General features: G+C 44.1%; 1 protein-coding gene across 7 annotated transcripts in view; it reads left to right on the top strand.

Annotated features, from left to right (window-relative positions):
- The window catches only part of DCTN1 (dynactin subunit 1), a 733,647-nt gene that overhangs the window by 177,678 nt on the left and 537,266 nt on the right, over positions 1–18,703 (top strand). The window contains exon 1 of one of the 7 annotated variants that reach the window (XM_085642814.1): positions 8,359–8,563. The exons of the other annotated variants lie outside the window; for them this stretch is intronic. The gene's annotated coding sequence lies outside the window, so the exon portion shown is untranslated. Of the gene's footprint in view, positions 1–8,358; positions 8,564–18,703 lie in introns of those variants that run through there. 7 annotated transcript variants of the gene reach the window in all.

An 18,703-nucleotide genomic window follows, 5' to 3' on the forward strand; every position in this document is an offset into this window, starting at 1 on the left:
GCTGACAGATTACTTGGCTTCCTTGATGTCTGCACTACAATCTTGTCGTTCACAGGTAGCTGCAGCTTTTCCTGACAACACTGAGGTGAAACCCCATGACGTGGTTCCGGGAGACTTAGTCCTCGTGAGGAACTTCGACCGAAAGACTCAGCTGGAGCCCAGGTGGAAAGCACCCAAATTGGTCCTGCTCACCACAAGAACAGCCGTGAAGATCGAAGGCAGAAAAGGATGGATTCATTCAAGTCATATCAAGAAATTTCATGGACTAAAATCAGATGTGAATAGCACACCTTGTGTGTCTTCACCCATTGACTCAAAACTTCCTTTTGTGGAAAAAAGTGACTCCGAACTATATAAATTAAAGCTCAGGCCCAAATAGTCGAGCAATTTGATTGTTTAAGTCCTCTCCAAGGTGAAGCGGTTGAATTGTCTCTGACATGTATCCCTTGGACCTGAATAGAGAAAACACCCGAAAAATGTTGAAACGACAGGCGTACTGTAAATCACTGCGTAGTCATTGCATAGTGACGTTATTAATTTTGTTTTTCTCAAGTCTTTTAATAATTACTGCAAGTATATTGTTGCACATATATTATCCTATTTCTAGACATGTTTACAATGTTACTGCTGAACATTCTTTTAGTGAATTACCTCCGCTTGAATTGTCATACAGATTTGCGCTGCGCAATAACACTTTTATTAGTATGTTACATCATTCCCATCAGGTTAGCAATGCTACAGATTGTTGGATATGTGGCCGACTCCCTCCCTATCAGAATTATAAAGGAATTCTACCTCTTTTTCCATACCCGTTCACACACAACGGCTCCTGTGGAGCATGGTTTAGCCTAATTAATTCTCTGGATTCGAATTCTGCAGTTTATCAAGATAACTGGGTATGGGGACATTTGAATTTAGTTTTACTTAAGGTCTGCTACCCCAACAAGGAGGGACTTCCCAAAGGAACAGGAACTGATCTAGAAAATGAAGTATATGGATTAGGTAATTTTACACTTAACCTCATGATCCTGAACGTTGAATCTGAAGCTACACCAGTCTTGCCTGCTATGTCCGTATTACTAGTCAAAGGTGAATTATGTATAAGAAAGAATGGCTCCATACACATGGGCCATAGTAAATGCACCATTGTAGTAGAATTTAGTGATCAAGGCAAGTCTACATTTAGAGCTTCCCGCCATTCCTATTTCATATGTGGTCAGACGGCATATGTACGTTTGCCTCTAGATTGGGATGGTACTTGCTACATTGGATTCCTTTTGCCACCTGTTTTTCTAGCTCCCCCCGATTATCACAGAAACACTCATTTAGTAAATAATAGAGTAAGGAGAGATCTCCCGATAGTCGATTACACTGAAACGGCATGGGAAAAATACACAGATTTCAATAAAGGTCTCTTTCCCTATATAGGTACTGTTACTAATAGTAAGCTGATACGTAGATTAACTAGAACCCTTGAAGCAGTAGTGAATGAAACTATTTCCGCTTTAGGCAATTTAACAGAAGAGCAGTCTGCTATGCGGATTGTTGTGCTTCAAAATCGTCTTGTCCTTGACGTCATTCTGGCCGATAGGGGCGGAGCTTGTAGGGTCATCGGATCAAGCTGTTGCATTTTCATACCAGAAAATTCGCCATCTGTATATAAGGCCATAACCCGCCTTCATAAGATTGTAAGCCAGATACACCAGAACCCAGGCACCTGGACTTGGTCCGGTTGGTTTTGGAGCGTGATATCAGCCTGGGGATGGAGAGTTCTATCCTTCCTAGGTATTGGCCTTCTCATATTATTCAGTTGCTGCTTATGCCTGCAATGTGGACCAGCGATTTGTGGTCTGTGTGCCACATCGTGCATTCCACATCAAGATTTTCATTCAAGATCCCGGAAGAAGAAAGAAGAACAAATGATGCTATATGAACAGATCAATGGATTAATGAAGATTGATATCTCTTGACGGGCAAGTAGGGGACAAGGAGGGAATGTGGAAATATGGATTTTTCTGGTCAGTTATGTCCCCTATCTTGGACCCCAACGGTTCTATGTGCATGTTACAAGTACATGTATGTTCCCTCTAGTTCCAGTTATGAAGACGCAAATACATGTGCGTCCACCGTTAACATGTCCTCTGTTGATCCGCCATGAATGGGCCGGATATTCCATTCCTAAGTACGAAAGGCCACCGCCTTTATATGGTTCACTTATGCCATTTTACAGTCCAGGCAAGTAGGCCCTGATTCTGTCATCAGGCTTCTCTTGCTTTCTGTCTCTGAAAGCTCCAGTCCGAGCCTGCATCTGTGACCATGAACTTTGTCTCATTCTCTGCGCGGCTCACGAAGCCTGACATCAGCTTGCTGCCTGCCAAGAACTGTATTTCACCTTCGAAAATTATCTGCTCCGTTCCCTGCCCGATGCATTCCTGTCTAGTAGTTTAAGTAAACATTCTTCCAGCTACCGAGCAAAGGCTCGGCTTCTCTGTCTTTATGCAAGTAATTCATAGCCCTGTTACTATGGAAAATTCCTGCCCTCGCATCTAGTGTAGACACTTAGACGCTTGTGCACGCACACACAGTCAGTATAGAATAGATTTTGTCCAAGAGTCCTTCCTTTGTGGATAACATAGTTCTTTAAACATAGGATGTTAGATATGATTTGGGATTAGGTTGACTTGACCCTCCAGACTTCTGTCGCCACATGTAGAGCTAAATGTCAAGTCCCCCTCACCCCCTAGTTGCACGTCAATCACACGTCATACTGCTGCGCGCGCATCTATGCCAAGTATAATCTTATAGATCCACCTATATATGACATCATAACCAATTATGTTCCTTTTTTACTCCTCATTACACCCATTTTCGGTTACGCATGTGAATCGTCACCTTCCTTATCAATTGTTACGCCTCCCGCATCTATTTCATTGTAATGTATGTTCTATAAAAGTCATTTCTTGTCAATAATGTATGTACTTCACTTCCTGAACCTCCGTGGTGATGGAACTTGGAGCAACCAATTATAATCGACCTCTGGAATAAAGCCCATTCCGAACCTCTAATACCACGGATCCTGCCTCTTATTTACTGAGCTATTTCATTATGTTTCTGTATCAAATTAAGTCCCGGTAATTAAAATATTTACCACAACGGGAGCAGGCCTCCAATACTATTCCAACAAAAATTCATGTGGGGGTGACCCGGGTGGGACCAGGACCCACAACTAAGAATAAAAAAATAAAAACAAAAGGAAAAGGAAAAAGGTGCGCGGTGCATGAGTAAACCTTCACAGTAGCGGACCCAGCCCGTTGAGAGCAGAGTAATTGCTGGCGGCCGAGGCCATTTGCACCAGTAGGGTCAGCAGTCTTCCAGCTCCTTCTTTCCTTCTGCAGCGGCATCCGACCAACTCCAGCCGACGCAACAGTAGGGAAGGTGTTGGAATAGTAAACTATACTATTCCTAATGTTAGCTCTCCATCTACTGCAAGTCGATGTAATGACTTGCGTAGTAATGGCATTGCGTGGTAACAACACGGCTCTGTAATCACGGTGATGTAGAGGTCGTTTCCCCCGTCCTGCATACCCTGTTTTGCCTTACATGTTGGTGCTGAGGTTCTGGGCAGCCTTTTTTACTCAAACCTATATATCCTCGTCATGTGGGTCTACCCATTACTCTGCACACCCCTCGCACTAGGTCAAAGCTGCTGCAGTGGTGTTGGCAAGGTAGGTGCCCATTCTGGACATCTGCCAGGCTCTGACATGGGCATCGGTGCACATGTTCACAAAGCACTACTGATATTGATAGGTAGGTTTGGCTGGCAGGTCACTTCGCCTTCTTGGTCTGCAAGGCTTGCTGGTCTGGGTCCACTTCTCAGACCCTCCTCCTTTGGGGGACACTGCTAGGAGGTTCCTTGGGAGGCGCCGCTGCTCAAGGTATGTACCTTCAGTAACACTCTTCCTAGTCCGCAGATTCCCCACTGCCCTCCCGCTGCCCGCTTCTCTGGGGTGCACTCCTGGTCATCTTAAGGTCCAAAGTAGAGGTCTGCGCCCTCTCCTGAACAACTTGTTTCATGTGCTCTGTGTCTGGGGGTGCAGAAGGAGAAAAACTGAGAAACTGATGTCCGTGCGCGGGTGGATCGTACATGCTTTCCTGCTCCATCACTTCGGGGCAGTACGCAGTCACCGCTGAGCCACATGATGCACAGACGCGGAAACATTGCTGGAAAAATGCATATTGTGAGCAGGATGTCTAGTGCACTTTATTGTGTTTTTCATAATCTATCAGCTCTATCTGTCGTTGCAGTAAATGTATCTTCTTGTTAGGTCTGTGAGTGACTGCATTCGTCTGTGACATATTTGCATATCCACCAATAAGATGGCCCCCTTCAGAGCCATGAGGCTGATGGGCCGATGTGTCCCGGTGTAAAAAAAAATATTTATTTCTCTTTTAAATAAGATTTCAGACTTTTTCTTTTTTGTGTTTCTCTGGGTTCTTACTTGCAGCCTGCACATGTGTAGGGGCTGCGTCACGTGCACATAGGAAGTTTCTTTGTTTTCCTCGGCAAAGGATTCAGCATATGGTTCGGGTTAGGAAGGGTGTGGGCGTAGTGCCCGACTGTGATGTCCATATAATTAGTGCTTCCCCATCACAACCCCCTGACAAGCATGTGGCGAGATCGCCTTCAGTCTCAAGGTGAACTCCTGGCTGCCTTTCAAGGTGTTTTAATGGAGTCAGGTCATATCTCTTCCAAACTAAGGGGCATATTTATAAAAACGTAACGCAGCGCAGCGCAGCAAGCCACCTTGCTGTGCTGCGTTACAGGAAAGGGCAGGAATGTACTGTATTTATCTCAATACAGCGCAGTCCTGTCCTTTCCCTAGCGCTGGCGCCCAATGGGCTGCTTAGTGCCAATGCAGGGACCCTTGCATCAGGATGCAAGGTTGCCTCTTTTGCAGGCAGGATTGTTTTTGTGCACGAAGGGGCACTTTCCTACTCAGAAACAAGCCCCTGAGGCATATCCCTCTTCTGTATGTGCTGCAGAATGCAAGACACATAGAAAGAGGAAGTAATGAGGAGAAAAAAGAAATTCTCCTTGTTCTCTGACCCTGGGAATGCTTATCATTTTGGCGCATTCCCAAGTCTACCAGTAACAGTAAATCTGGGAATGTGTCAAAATCCAAAGCCCCATGCAACTGCCATGGAGCGCCTCCCTGGGGCAGAGTAACCCAGTGCTCGATTTGCGCTGCGTTGTGATACTCCTGATTTATCAAGCCACTCGGAGCCACTCTGAGTGGCCTTGCGTAGCTTGATAAGTTGCATTTTGGGTTTGGGTCGTGCGCAGCCGCGTTCTGTGCAGGTAACATCGGTGGGGTGGGGTAAGGGGGAATTTCAAGGGACGATGCAGAGGGAAAATTAATTATTTATTTAATTTTCCCACTGCATCGTCCCTCGAAATCCCCCCTTACACTGCTCCACTGCCCCACCGCGGTTACCTGCACGGACTGCAGTTGGTCGTGCATGGTGCAAATGCATCTCAAACTCCTTCATAAATATGCCCCTAAGTTCTTTCTGCGTTAATGGGGAGAGGAGTTCGCCTAACGGCTAGTGCGGTCGACCTCAAATCTGGGGAACCGGGTTCGAGTTTAGGCAACGACACTGAACATCCTGTGATTCTGGGCAAATCACTTAATCTTCCCGTGCCTAACAAAAATGAATGTGTCCTCATGTAACGCAACTGGTGCTATATAAAGCGCTCTGATACCCGATACTGGGTCAAGTTCGCGCTATATAAAACTCCATTAAAAAAAAGATATGCTGTTTGTGAACAGACCCCTTTTGCCCTTTAATTGTTCCCAGAGATATGAAGTGCACTGGAAGGGTAAAAGTTATATTTCTGGGTTTTCCTCTCCTTCTTCCTTCTTCAAGCAGAGAGAGAATAAATCTATTTTAGCAAGAAGCTTAAATTTGATTTAATAGTTAAAAACTCACCTCTAATGTCTCTTATATTAAAATTGTGTTTTGGTGGAAAGACGGATGCGAGTGCTCTGACCCTGGGACATGCCAATGTAGCATTTGGTGTTAAGAAACGAGTTCCGCCTTTCATCCTCTGTCCTTATGCCTGCAGCCCCTTTGCCTGCCCCTGCCTTGTCCCTTAATGGTGGCTCTCACTGACTGTGCCGGTCCCATGCAGTGACTGCTGTAGAGAGACAGCAGTCTGTACTGAAAGCAGGCTGAACCCTGACCTCCGTGGTCAGCACAGCACATAGAATGCAGCACGCATAGAAAGTGGAAAGAACGAGGAGAAATAAAGATATTTCTCTGTGTTACGCCTCTCCTGGGGAGGCCTATCTTTATGGCACATTCCCAGGTTTACAAGGTCTTGCAAATCTGGGAATGCATCAAAAACCATGGGAGTTGCGTAGGAACACCCACGCAACTCCAATGGAACGCCTTCCCAGGGCAGAGTAAGGTAACGCAATGATTTGTGCTGCTTTGATTTACTCTATGTTTTTGGAGTCACACAAAGGCACGCAAAGTGACTTTGAGTGGCTTCAAATATATGACTTAAGGTTTGCGTCACTCTTGCACTACGTTGCGTGGTACAAGAGCGATGCAGACAGGTCATAAATATGGCCCGTTTATTACACCGCATTTCGCATGTGCACATCTGGCAAACAAATTCTCAACTTTAGTGCTAAAGCTTGCGGGGCAATTTCTGCTTTGATTTCATGTTGTTTCATTTATTTTTGCATTCGTATGCACACCACTCATAGACACCAATATTTTTACGTACTGTTGCTTTACATTTTTAATACCAATTGCATGCCTTTTCTCTATAAAGTAAGCTAAACAAATTATTGCATGCTTGCCAAGGCCAGACCTATTGGTTTGCCATTTCTTGTTTGTTAGTATTCTTTTTTTATTTTATTTTTTATTTTAAAGAGCTTTATTGAGGATAGAACATGTTGGAAAATTGTAAAATGTCAAGGTGCACATAACAACGAGAAAGGACCGAGAATTAATTCCACTGACATAAGAGGAAAAGTAGTTAGAATATACAATAGAGTAAATAAATGTATACAAAATAAAACATATCTCCAAGAAAATGCAAAGAAACGAAATTTTGCATCATATAGCTAACAGCATTTTTTGTCTTTTAAATTTCTAGCTAAAGGGGGGAGAGAAAAAAGACTATTATCACCATATATTTGCCATTTCCCCCAAAACATATGTTTTAGTTTGTTAATATTCTTAATACGCGAGTTCTTTTCTTCTACTCCAAGATAAACAGATTACTTACGCGCTGGCTCCCCCTCCCGGTACTGAGAGGAACTTCCAGTTTATGAGGCGAGAGTCTCATGGTGTTTCATGTTAATCCATTAACTTCCTGCTTCGAAGACGTACTTATCTAATTGTAGAGCTGCCCTTTTAATATAATTCATGCATTCAAAAAGTGGCCGAATTGTACTTTCCAGAGGGCGTATACCGAAGTCAGTGTTTGTCATTTCACGTTGTATTGATTTGAGAGCTGGTTTATTTAATAAAAGAATTTTTTTTTCAAACACACATTTTTTTTTTAAACGTCATTCTTCTGTGAAAACCGAGATGTTTTTGAACTTCGCAGCAGCCCTGCGGTTCTTTCCTTTAGTGTACTGACAGAGGCGTGGACCATGTATCACCGTTCTTGATATTGTTTATTTGTCCCTCCACTATCGTGACATAGTAGTCGTGAGCCTCGAGGACACGCCTCCTTCTAAATGTATCACTGGAGCGGGCGAGGTCAGACCCTGAACCTTTCATTTGTGCCTCCTTCCCTTGCTGTGTTTTTGTAATATGTTTCACTGCCCTTCACTCCTCCGCTTGGTGCTTGGTTGTGTGTGCATGTGTCTCCCCCCTCCCCCCCCCCGCGTGCAAGGGTCTACGGAGTCCCAGTTTGCCCGGAGCAGTTTCCGCGAGCCTTTGCAGCTGTGGATGTGTAGTGTAACCCAGATAAGACCTGTGCAAAGATTGGAACTTGTGATCTACCTTCGACACCTGCATCACGATCCTAGAGACTGAAGTACTCAACACGGATTTTTCGCACCATTTGGACCCGAGAGTTACGAGCGGAGGGCGAGAAGCTTAGCTCTCCAGGCCCCCAAGAGACTTTCTCCAGCTGATCCAGCCCAGGTTTTCACGACTGCTGAGCGCCGCATTCAGAGCGAGGGCGGGAGCGAGAGCGGGTGTAGAGGACGCTGCTCCGCTCCTCGCTGATTTTACGCTCTCATACCGATTCATCTTGCCGAGCCCATTAAGGCCGTGCGGCGCCCCCTGCGGCCCCCGCTGTTGCTCCTGCTCCTGTGGTTGGTATCGCAGACATCAGAACTTGCTTGGCGGAACCTGGGCTGCCGGTGTAGCCTGTGCCTGTGTGTGTAGCAGGTATACGGACCTCTGTTGGGAGCGCGGCAGTGGTGGAGAGAACAAGCCTGAGGAGCCGGGCCAGAGTGAGAGCAAAAGGCAGAATGGACACGGCGACTGGCCCGTGATACCTTTACCCAGCATATTATTAGCCAAAACAAAGGCAAGTGCGAGTTATATGCCTTCAGGTCAGTTTTAATTACTAGTGCTTGCCGCATTTTGTGAAAAGTTTACTGTTGAAGGACCAAAAGGTTAGCATATACCAACGGCAGTACCCTAACATTAACTGTGAAAGTTCGGCTATATACCAGAGCCAGGGACGAGACTGACTGAGATTTAAATTAACGCCACAGCTGGTTGAAAATATAAAAAATGGGCCCAAAGCGTAAAGTAAAACAATGTAAGGAAGCCAGGGAAGACAGGGAAGATAATCTGGAGACGAGTGAGATACTAGCGGGATCAAGGTCATGGGAAGAGAGTCAGGAAAGCCAGGCCTCCCCCGAGGATACCAATAAGGGACGACTCAGGAAGAGGAAAGTTAAAAGAGTGACAAAACAAGCCCCGCAAGCCAAAAAGGGGTGTACCTCAATCTCAACTACGAAAAAGAACACGGTAACTACAAACCCCATTATGGACTTTGTGGGCAAACATTACAAAGTATCAAAATTACCGGTAAACAATCTGGAAACTGAAGAGCAGCCTCGATCCAAGAATGGAAAAAATGTAGAAATGGAGGAAATAATTCAGGTGGAAAGAAGCAAGGGAGGTGCTCCAGAAGAAGAAGCGGAAGAAGAGATAGAGCATCACCTGTTAATAAATGTATCACTCCTGAGCCAAAATCCTGTAATGGCGGCACCACGGCTATCATCATCCCCCAACTTATTCTCCCAGCAAATGGCAAGGAACGAAGGGCCAACAGGAAGGGAAAGCAATGAGTCCAGTCCTATTTGGGGGGGAACAGTTAACCAACCCCTGCAACAGTATGGGGAGAAAAGTTACCAACAGGACATAGAAAAGACAGGGAGCCAATTAAGATACGAGAGAAACAGCCCCCAGGACTCGGATTTATCGGCTCCAGCTACGTCATCAATATTGGACTTACTACTAATGCTACAAAAAACCCTTCAGGGAATTTTAGAAGTATCAATGCTGAACAATGGTGTACTAAACTCCCAAAAGACAATCCTAAAAAAAAATTGAACAAGAACTATCGGGAATAAAAGGGCAAATGCCTTGTATGATAAGCCCAGTAGTGACTTCCCAGATAACAGATCAAAGCGTAGGGTGTGTGTTGAATGAACCACAAGAGCTACCAGATAATGTGTATATATCCAAGAGACCAATGCTGGTAAAAAGGAGATGGGAACATGCAAGGGTCCGCACTCAAAATAGGCCAAGTAAAAAGAAGGTCCCGCAGATAGCGGTAAAAGGAAACAAAAAGAAAAAGGTAGCAAAGGAAAAACTAAATGTTTCGGCCCAGACCTTCGTACCATTAAGACCCCTAGTGTCAGATGCTAGAAGGAATACACCAACTATCCAAAAGCAGGATTGCGGCAGTAAGGCCCCAAAAGAGATGGCTCGAAAAATAAACCCTGTAAATCAGAAAATAACAACCTGTGTAAAGGGCCAAATACAGAATATACAGAGTTATCAGGCAAGACCAGTACAACCATATGTGCAAGTAGTAGGGACCCCAGGGAGGGAAGGGAGTAGGCAGCGAAACATAGCGTCCCCAGAGAAAGGTGGGGGGACGGGTAAAAATAAATGGATATATTTGGAACCGGTGCACACAGGCCATAGGGTTAAGAACCCAAGGAAAACTAATCCCTTAAACAGATCCCAAGTTTTGTCAATCTTCTCTAAATGTATAAGCCTGAGTGGGATTGGCTCAAAAGATCTGAGACAGGTAGGGTTTTTAGAAAGCATAAAGGGCAGGGAAATAACAAAAGTATTACTATATTCAAACTTAGTAAAAAGGGCAATTGTGGAAGCAGCCAGAGAGATATACCAAGGGGGAGTAAGGGTGATTCCAGAAAAGGACCTGAGTGAAGAAATACAATCGGGAAGGAACTTCTTAAAATACCATGCAGGCCTAGGGAGACGTCAGGTGTGGCTGCATAAGGGCAACGAAGAAGAGAGTAGCTGCCTGAATGTAATGATAAACAATACAGTAAAGGAGGACCCATGGGGGAATTGGAGTCAAATAAGCCCCGTAGATGACTCCTCGGAGAGGTTCCTGGAAGGAGCGGGCGAGGCTGGAGGCTTAAGTGAGATAGAATAGGAAGTGGGGTTGCCGCAATGCCTAAGTCTCTTATCTTGGAATATAAATGGGCTAGGCAATGAGCTAAAACAAGAACAGATAAAGTTGTATGTAAACAATGTAGCAATTGCCTGCTTACAAGAGACTTGGGCATGTGGCGAATCCCCTAGCTTTGAGGGTTACCATCAATTAAATCGCCTGGCCAAAAGACAAAGATATGGCCGCCCCTCGGGGGGAATTATGACGTTAATCTCCACAAAAATGTTAGGTAACGTTGAAACATTAAAAATAAATTGTAAATGGCTATTGGTTTGTAGGTTAAATGTTTTGACCTTGGATAAAAAGTGTGAAAGGATAATTGTGATGAATGTCTATATGCAGTGGGACAATATGGGAGAATATGTAACTGAGATGAAGAATTTTAAAGAGGACATAGACTCCCTATTAGAAAGGTATCCCTCTGATGTTTTGTTAATTGCGGGGGACTTTAATCACAAGTTATATCCAATGAAGGCGGATTGTTGGCATGCAGAACTATTGGATGCCTATGGAATTAAGTACGCCAGTTTCCCAGTATGTGACCCCTCGAAACAGGACCTAGATCTAGTTAATTACCTAGGGGAAAAGGGCCTATTTTGCTTAAACGGCAGATTTAAAACAGACAGCCCGGCAAAGAAGACCTTTAAAAAAGGGGCACAAAATTGCCCAATCGATTATATTTTTACACTAGCCTGGAACATGCCTTTGGTGCAGGAATTTAAGTTACACCAAAATGAGGTTAGTGATCACAATGCGCTGCAATTAGCGATACAAGGGGGAAGGATGGAACCCAGAGAAAAAGTGATTCCCCAAGAAGTAGAATATCCTAGACGGGCAACAACAAGACTAACAGATGAGTACCAGGAAAAGTTAAAGGCCTTCCAATTAAAGATTGACTTGGAAAATTCTGGGAGAGTAAACTTGGAATGGTATGAGGAGAAGATAGCTCAAGTAGTCCAGTGCCTTAGAGTAAATTTAAAAAAGAATAATAGGAAAGGCACTTTAAACCGGGCAAGTCGAGTAAAATGGTTTTCAATGGACTGTCAAATTAAGAAAAGAGAGATAAGGGCAGAAGCCAGAAGGCAAAGGAAAGAGTTTAATCAAGAGAGGCAAATTCACCTCACTAAATTAAAACTTGAATTTAAAAGGATGGTCTCCGATGCAAAAAGGGCACATAAAGAGAAATGCTGGGGGGATCTACTGGAGGCCATAGAGACTAAAAATTTGAGACAATTCTGGAAATTGGTAAAACTAGCATCGGCCCCACAAGTTGAGGAAATGAAGTGTGCCGTAAGTGAGGCAGCCTGGGATAAATACATAAGGGAGCTGTATGGACCACGTACGCCAATTGGGGACACAGAGCCCCAAGGTTGGCACGAACCCGCAGAAAATTTAAAAGCAGACTTTTCGGAAGAGCAGGTAGAAGCTACAATTACAAAATTGAATTTAACTCGGGCCGCAGGACCGGATAATCTCCCAGCGAAAATATTAAAATCACATACAAAATGGTGGGCAAGGTTCCTATCCCAGCTATTCCAAGTAGTATTAATAGAAGGTAAAATGCCATCAAACTGGAAGGGCGCAATAATAAGGCCTATTCATAAAAAAGGCAGTATAGGTGAACCCCAAAATTATAGACTGATAAACCTCCTGGATATTGGAGAAAAGGTATTTGCGAAACTTGTCTTAAATCGACTAAATACCTGGGTCAACGAGTGCGCAATAATACCCGTAGAACAGGGAGGGTTCAGAGAAGGACACTCTACAATTGACCATTGCTTCTCCCTATGGGCATTGGCAAGGAAGTCAACGGAACAGAACGGAAAGCTCTGTTGCTGTTTCGTTGACTTCCGCGCCGCCTTTGATTCAGTGGACCGGGAATGTCTCTGGGAACTATTAATTAACAAAAATATCCCAAAGGATCTGCTGATCATATTAAAAGAACTACATAGAGGGACCTGGGCCCAAGTAATTAGGGATACGGAGGGGTCACTAACACCAAAAATACCTATTGAAAACGGCCTAAGACAGGGCTGTGTACTGGCCCCCCAGCTATTCTCCATATTTCTATCTGACCTACCTGAGGGCTTAGAAGTGGAGGGCAGTGCCAGCCCCAGGATGAATGGTAAAAAGGTACCGTGTCTCTTATATGCGGATGACTTGGTAATAGTAGACCAGACGGAAATAGGCCTTCAAAGGAAGTTGAAATTTTTTAAGGAATATTGTGAAAAGAAATTTTTAACGGTAAATCTAGATAAGACGAAAATTTTATGCTTCGGGAAAAAAGCGAGCAAGTTTAATTGGTTTCTAGGTGATCTTAAATTAGAATCTGTAAATGAATACCGTTACCTAGGTGTGTGGTTTGATAAAACGTTAAACTGGCACACACACCTAGAAGCCCAAAAAGCGAAGGCACTAACAACAATTGCCGGGCTAAAAATGTTTAACCGTGACTATGGGGATATGTCCCATCGTCCTCTATTAAAGGCTTTTAATGCAATGATACCATCACAAGTACTCTATGGTGCAGAGATCATTTATTTGAGCGGTAAAGATATCTGGGACCTGGAGGAAGGAAAATGCTTGAAAAACCTTTTATCACTGCCCCCATCAGCAATGATCCAAGCTCTAAGATTAGAAATAGGAACAATAGCGTGGGGAGTACAAGTACAAGTAGCAGCGATTAGATTTTGGAAACGCCTGGAGAATGATAATGGACAAAAAATTGCATATTGGTGCCGTAACGAGATCCAACAAAGTAATTTAAGTTGGGCAAAAAGGTGTAGTAAGAAAGTGGTACAGGCCGCTGAGAATACAAAAGTGGTCCTATGCCGAGAGTTACTCAAGATAGAATGCACAAAAAAAGAGCTAAAGTATAATGGTCAAGAAGTATCTAAAAGGGCAGACAAGGAATACCTCAGTAAGAAAAAATCAGTAAAGTTTATGATGAACTCCTGGGTAAAGGAAAATTGGTTCCCTTATTTGGATATTTTACCAAATCCATGGTATAGACAGGAGATCCTAAGGCTCCGCATTGGGATTAACCCATGGATAATAAATAAAGGAATTAAAAATAAAATGCTCGATCCCAAAGGTTGCTGTAAATGCAATCTGGGAACAAAAGTAGACTCGGTGCATATTCTGTTGGATTGTTTAACTATCCTAGAGCAACGCAAACTTTGGCTACGTCCAATATTTGTAAAATATGGCATAAGAAACCGGGCACAAGCGATCGATGTTATTACAGAAATGCCCAACATAGAAATTGCAATCGCCTTGGGGAAGTTCATAAAGGCAGTACAGAGTTTTATACTAAATTAGAACTGATATTTTAGAATTTTAAAATGAAATTTTTATATCTTATCTAGAACCGGTTTTATAATTCCGTAGGGAATAGACCCAACAATATAGAAGTGAGTCTTATTATTAACTGGCATGTATATAGGTCGAGAGGAGTTTAATCTGGTTTTATTTTGATCTGAAAATCTAATTGGAAAAACTGTTTGAGATTGTTGTGAATTGATTTTAAATTATACTAACTGTTTTGTATTGGTTAAAGATTATGATCTAATAAACATTTGAGAGTGAGTCCCAGTAAAAATTGCATTTTGCGGATTCCTCTTTCCAGCAGCAAGGATGCCATGGTGGGCTCTGGTGCAAGAGAAAGTGCCTCTTTTGACTGCCTGCTCTTGGGGTCGTAAATACAGCGCATTTCGAGATTGGAAGGGCCCCTTCCGGTACCACTGCACCTGCTGCACCAGTAGTGCCTCTGCCTCCTGCCTAGCATCGAGGCCATTTATTCACATTTGGTGAACCATGATGCGCCCTCTTGTGGTAGCGCTGCATGAATGCTTCCTGCCCTCGCCTCACTGTAGCAAGGCAGCAGCTGTCTATGTGACTACACATCTGTGCGTTACTTTCTAAGTAAACAATGACTGCAGCTGTTGAGGCGCGTGTCAGCATTACCTTTGGAAGGCTGGGTAGCATCCAGTCAGATCACCTGTAAAACGCCAGTAGAGCTGGGAAGAGTCAATTGCATGTCAGCTTATTTATGGTAGGCTGGTAGGGCTGGTACACATTCAGTCACCCTTCAGACCAGTATATCTGAGAGGTTGGTGGACACAGTGAGTCAAATGTTAGGACCTCTTTGAAAGACTGAGCCGGTGCTATAGTCAGTGATGCCAGTCTTGCATGGCAAATGGTGACATCTAGATCAGAGTCACTCATATCCCAAGCACCCTCAGACATCTGACTGATTACAACACCGCAGCTTAACATGTTATATGAAGAAAATCGGCCTAATTTATAATATAAAATTAATGTGATTTATATTTCAGTGGACGGGATATCCATCACCGTTGCGACGGAGTAACCCGTCCGCCAAGATCTAAATAAGGTCCTAGATGTGTTTTCATTTAAATAACATAAAAACTGTTCCTCAAAATATATGTCTCACCTCTTCTAATTAAAGTGGGGCAAAGCTATGGCTCTAGTACGTTTGTAGTGTTGCTTGACCTGTGGGTCGGGTGCCAGTTTGTTGAGTGCGGGCATTTCAAGCCTTGTAGAGCTTTCTTTGATCTTGTGATTCACGTCCCCTGCATTAGTCATAAAATGTATGGAACCGTCGAGGCCAGTGGTGCCAGCTCAGGAGATTTCTATCCAAAATGCTGATGGTATACATGGTGCTGAATCAATATTAAACATATTCAGATGAGGTGACATTATGGGATACCACCACTTTGTGCAATGACAAGAAATAAGAAGACCGTGCTCAAACTAACAGCTGCAGAAAAGGATTCTATCTCCCTGGGGAGGTCAATCTATCTGTCTTTGCAACAGTTCTCTTCTCTGCCAGACTTAAGAGTGCTTAGAAGCCAACTGAAGCTGCTGTAGGCACAAGATACTCCTTTATTAACAAGCACTGGCAAGGCCAAAAGGTCTTACCTTTGTGACCCTTTAGGTTTGTTGATGCCAGGGCTACGGGGCAAGCAGGGTTTACTGGGCCCAAGCATAGAGATTGAGGCCTTTTACTCCTGATGTCCCAGTGCCCAACCTACTGTGGATTCTGGGTAACTGGAGTTCCTGAGTGCGACCTGTCCACAGGCGCTCGCAGCAGCTGAGCTCAATTTTCATGATTAGTGAGAAAGCACAATCGTAATCTGTAATCTTTCTCCTAGACTGTTAGTTGCCTTAATTATGTCAAAAGTCTATTACCAGAAACCTGTTCAGAGCGATGCTCAACTGAAATGTTAAATAGCAGAGCAAAGCAAAAACCAAAGGAAATGATGGACGGAGTGTTGAACATTGCAAGCACTCACCCCCAGTCAACTGATCTGGGTTTAATCCATCACCGTTCTTTAGCCCACTCTGCCACCCCAGTTCAGACATGGCCATATGCAAATCAGTCTGACCCTGTGCTTCATGGGAACAGTCCAGCCCGAACTGCCAAGCCATGTCTTCCCTGGACCGGAAACAAAAATTAGAGGGAACATGGATTGTGGGTACCTGATTTGACCAGATTTCTGTCTGGTTTCAGCGTCGGCTGAATGCCCCTGATGAAATTGGTGAAACATTCTGAGCATTGAGGGTGTTCTGCTCTTAATAGCTTCCGCAGGAAAATAGTTTGCAAGACTTACCCCTGGGCCGCCATAGCGCGCAAAGGCTCTCCCCCGAATATTGGAGTTTGGGCATGATTATAGTGTTAGGGCCAGGGGTTCTGGCCCTGTGCCCGGTCTGGGCGCAGATGGGCTTGCCTTATGCGCGCCTACAGTTGATTTCGCTCTCTCGCTTGGTAAATGTGTGCCTTGTAGTGGGAGCTGGTGGCACCGTTCATGGTTCTCTATACAAAAACTGATTTGGAGGTTAAAATTGAACTCACAGTGCCCACTCTAGAGTGGCTTCACCCAGTGTAAAGGAAAAGAAAAAAAAACAGTAACACGATCAGATGATGTTCATTAATTTCCCGTAAATCCAGCATAATGTCCGTCATTGAGATTCTAACAGAGCATTTAGCCACCTCGGTTTTGCAGGCTTCAGTCATATCCTGCAGCCAACATCTGCCGTGGTGTAATTTCCAGTGCTCTGAGAAAAGATAAAGAGCACTGAATAAAAAAAAATATTTTTATCAAAACAGATAACGCTGTGGAATGTTTGAAAAGCATGCTTTTATTCCTAGTTTTCAGATTTTCCATATTCGCTCTCTTAGAATTTAGCAGGAAAATTGAAGCATATAGCAAGTTTTCATTTACCTTGTGCATGTTAAATATCTTTGATGGTATATTAATATTTGGGATGGAGTGGTGAACCTATGGATTGATAGAAGGATGGATACAGATTGTGGAGGGTGCATGAACGTGGGTGGATGAATTAATAAATACATTGGCTGGGAGGATGGAAAATGGATGAATGCTTTAACGCACTGGGGTATGGATGATATGAGCCGAAACTTTAACAATAAACTTCATTGCCATTATGAAGCATCAATAGGAAAAAATAATAATAATAATTTGCATGGGCACAGCATCCCACTTGGTGGTATGCAGTTATTATAATTCTATACCCATATTGCCTGGTAGGTCATCGGTGAAAGTCTCGAAGGTTATCTCTGCTTAAAAGATGCAGCGGATGTACATCATGGCTTCTTAGAGAAAAAGGCAGTTCTTAAAAAACGCCAGAGGAGCAGAGCTTATAGGTAATCCTATTCACGGGATATTGATTTCTAGAAGCTTCAATGAAATATTTCAAACCCGCAACAATCTTAAAGGAATTCTCCAAACAATCCGTCATCATCCCTAAAATCAAGGGCCTGGAGTATCCTCGCTTGTCGAAATTTAAATTGGCTACAGGACTCTGTTTCCTTCTGGCCCATCAGAGGCCTCAACACCGTACTCACTAGCCCAGCAGAAATGGAGGATTCATACTAAATGATAGAATTTGCCCACAGGAGACCTGGCATAAAACAGGTAGCTGCAGCCAAGATTTCAACGAAGTTTTCGCATTTGCCCGGCCATCAACCAATGGGGGGCATCTCTCCGGTGGAGTGGCCACACACAAGTAAAAGATTAGGACCAAATATAACAACACTCTATATTGGTGCCTGCTCTTTTGTGCTAACCAAACTGGATTTAAATCAACCTACAATAAATACAAAATCAATGATGATCGGCAATATTTATGCAAAAACAGTTGATGGACAGAATGCAGAACAATGTCATACATTCACCCCAGCACAGAGATCTGGGCCTAAATCCATCGTTTTTTTGCTCACCATGCCATTCCAGTTTGAACCCAGCCATATACAAATCAGTCTTGACCCTGTGGTTCATGGGAACAGTCCAGCCCGAACTACCAAGCCAGGTCCTCCCTGGACTGGAACCAAGCATCCTAGGACCGGTTTCGGGGTTTCACCCTTCTTCAGCCAGGATAGCTTGATTCCAGTGGCATGGAGAGCACGGGACTCACGTCTGAGCATACCCTGCTAACTTATGGCGAAAAAAGCAAAAACCAAAGGAAATGATGGACGGAGTGTTGAACATTGCAAGCACTCACCCCCAGTCAACTGATCTGGGTTTAATCCATCACCGTTCTTTAGCCCACTCTGCCACCCCAGGTCAGACATGGCCATATGCAAATCAGTCTGACCCTGTGCCTCATGGGAACAGTCCAACCCGAACTGCCAAGCCAGGTCCTCCCTGGACTGGAAACAAGCATCCTAGGACCGGTTTCGGGGTTTCACCCCTCTTCAGCCAGGATAGCTTGATTCCAGTGGCATGGAGAGCACGGGACTCACGTCTGAGCATACCCGCCCCAAATGTAAAAAGAACTGGATGCTTGTTTCCGGTCCAGGGAAAACATGACTTGGCAGTTCGGGCTGGACTGTTCCCATGAGGCACAGGGTCAGACTGATCTGCATATGGCCATGTCTGAACTGGGGTGGTGGAGTGAGCTAAAGAATGATGATGGATTAAACCCAGATCAGTTGACTGGGGGTGAGTGCTTGCAATG

Source organism: Triturus cristatus, chromosome 2_2, assembly GCF_964204655.1.
Source record: "Triturus cristatus chromosome 2_2, aTriCri1.1, whole genome shotgun sequence".
Lineage (NCBI taxonomy): Eukaryota > Metazoa > Chordata > Amphibia > Caudata > Salamandridae > Triturus > Triturus cristatus.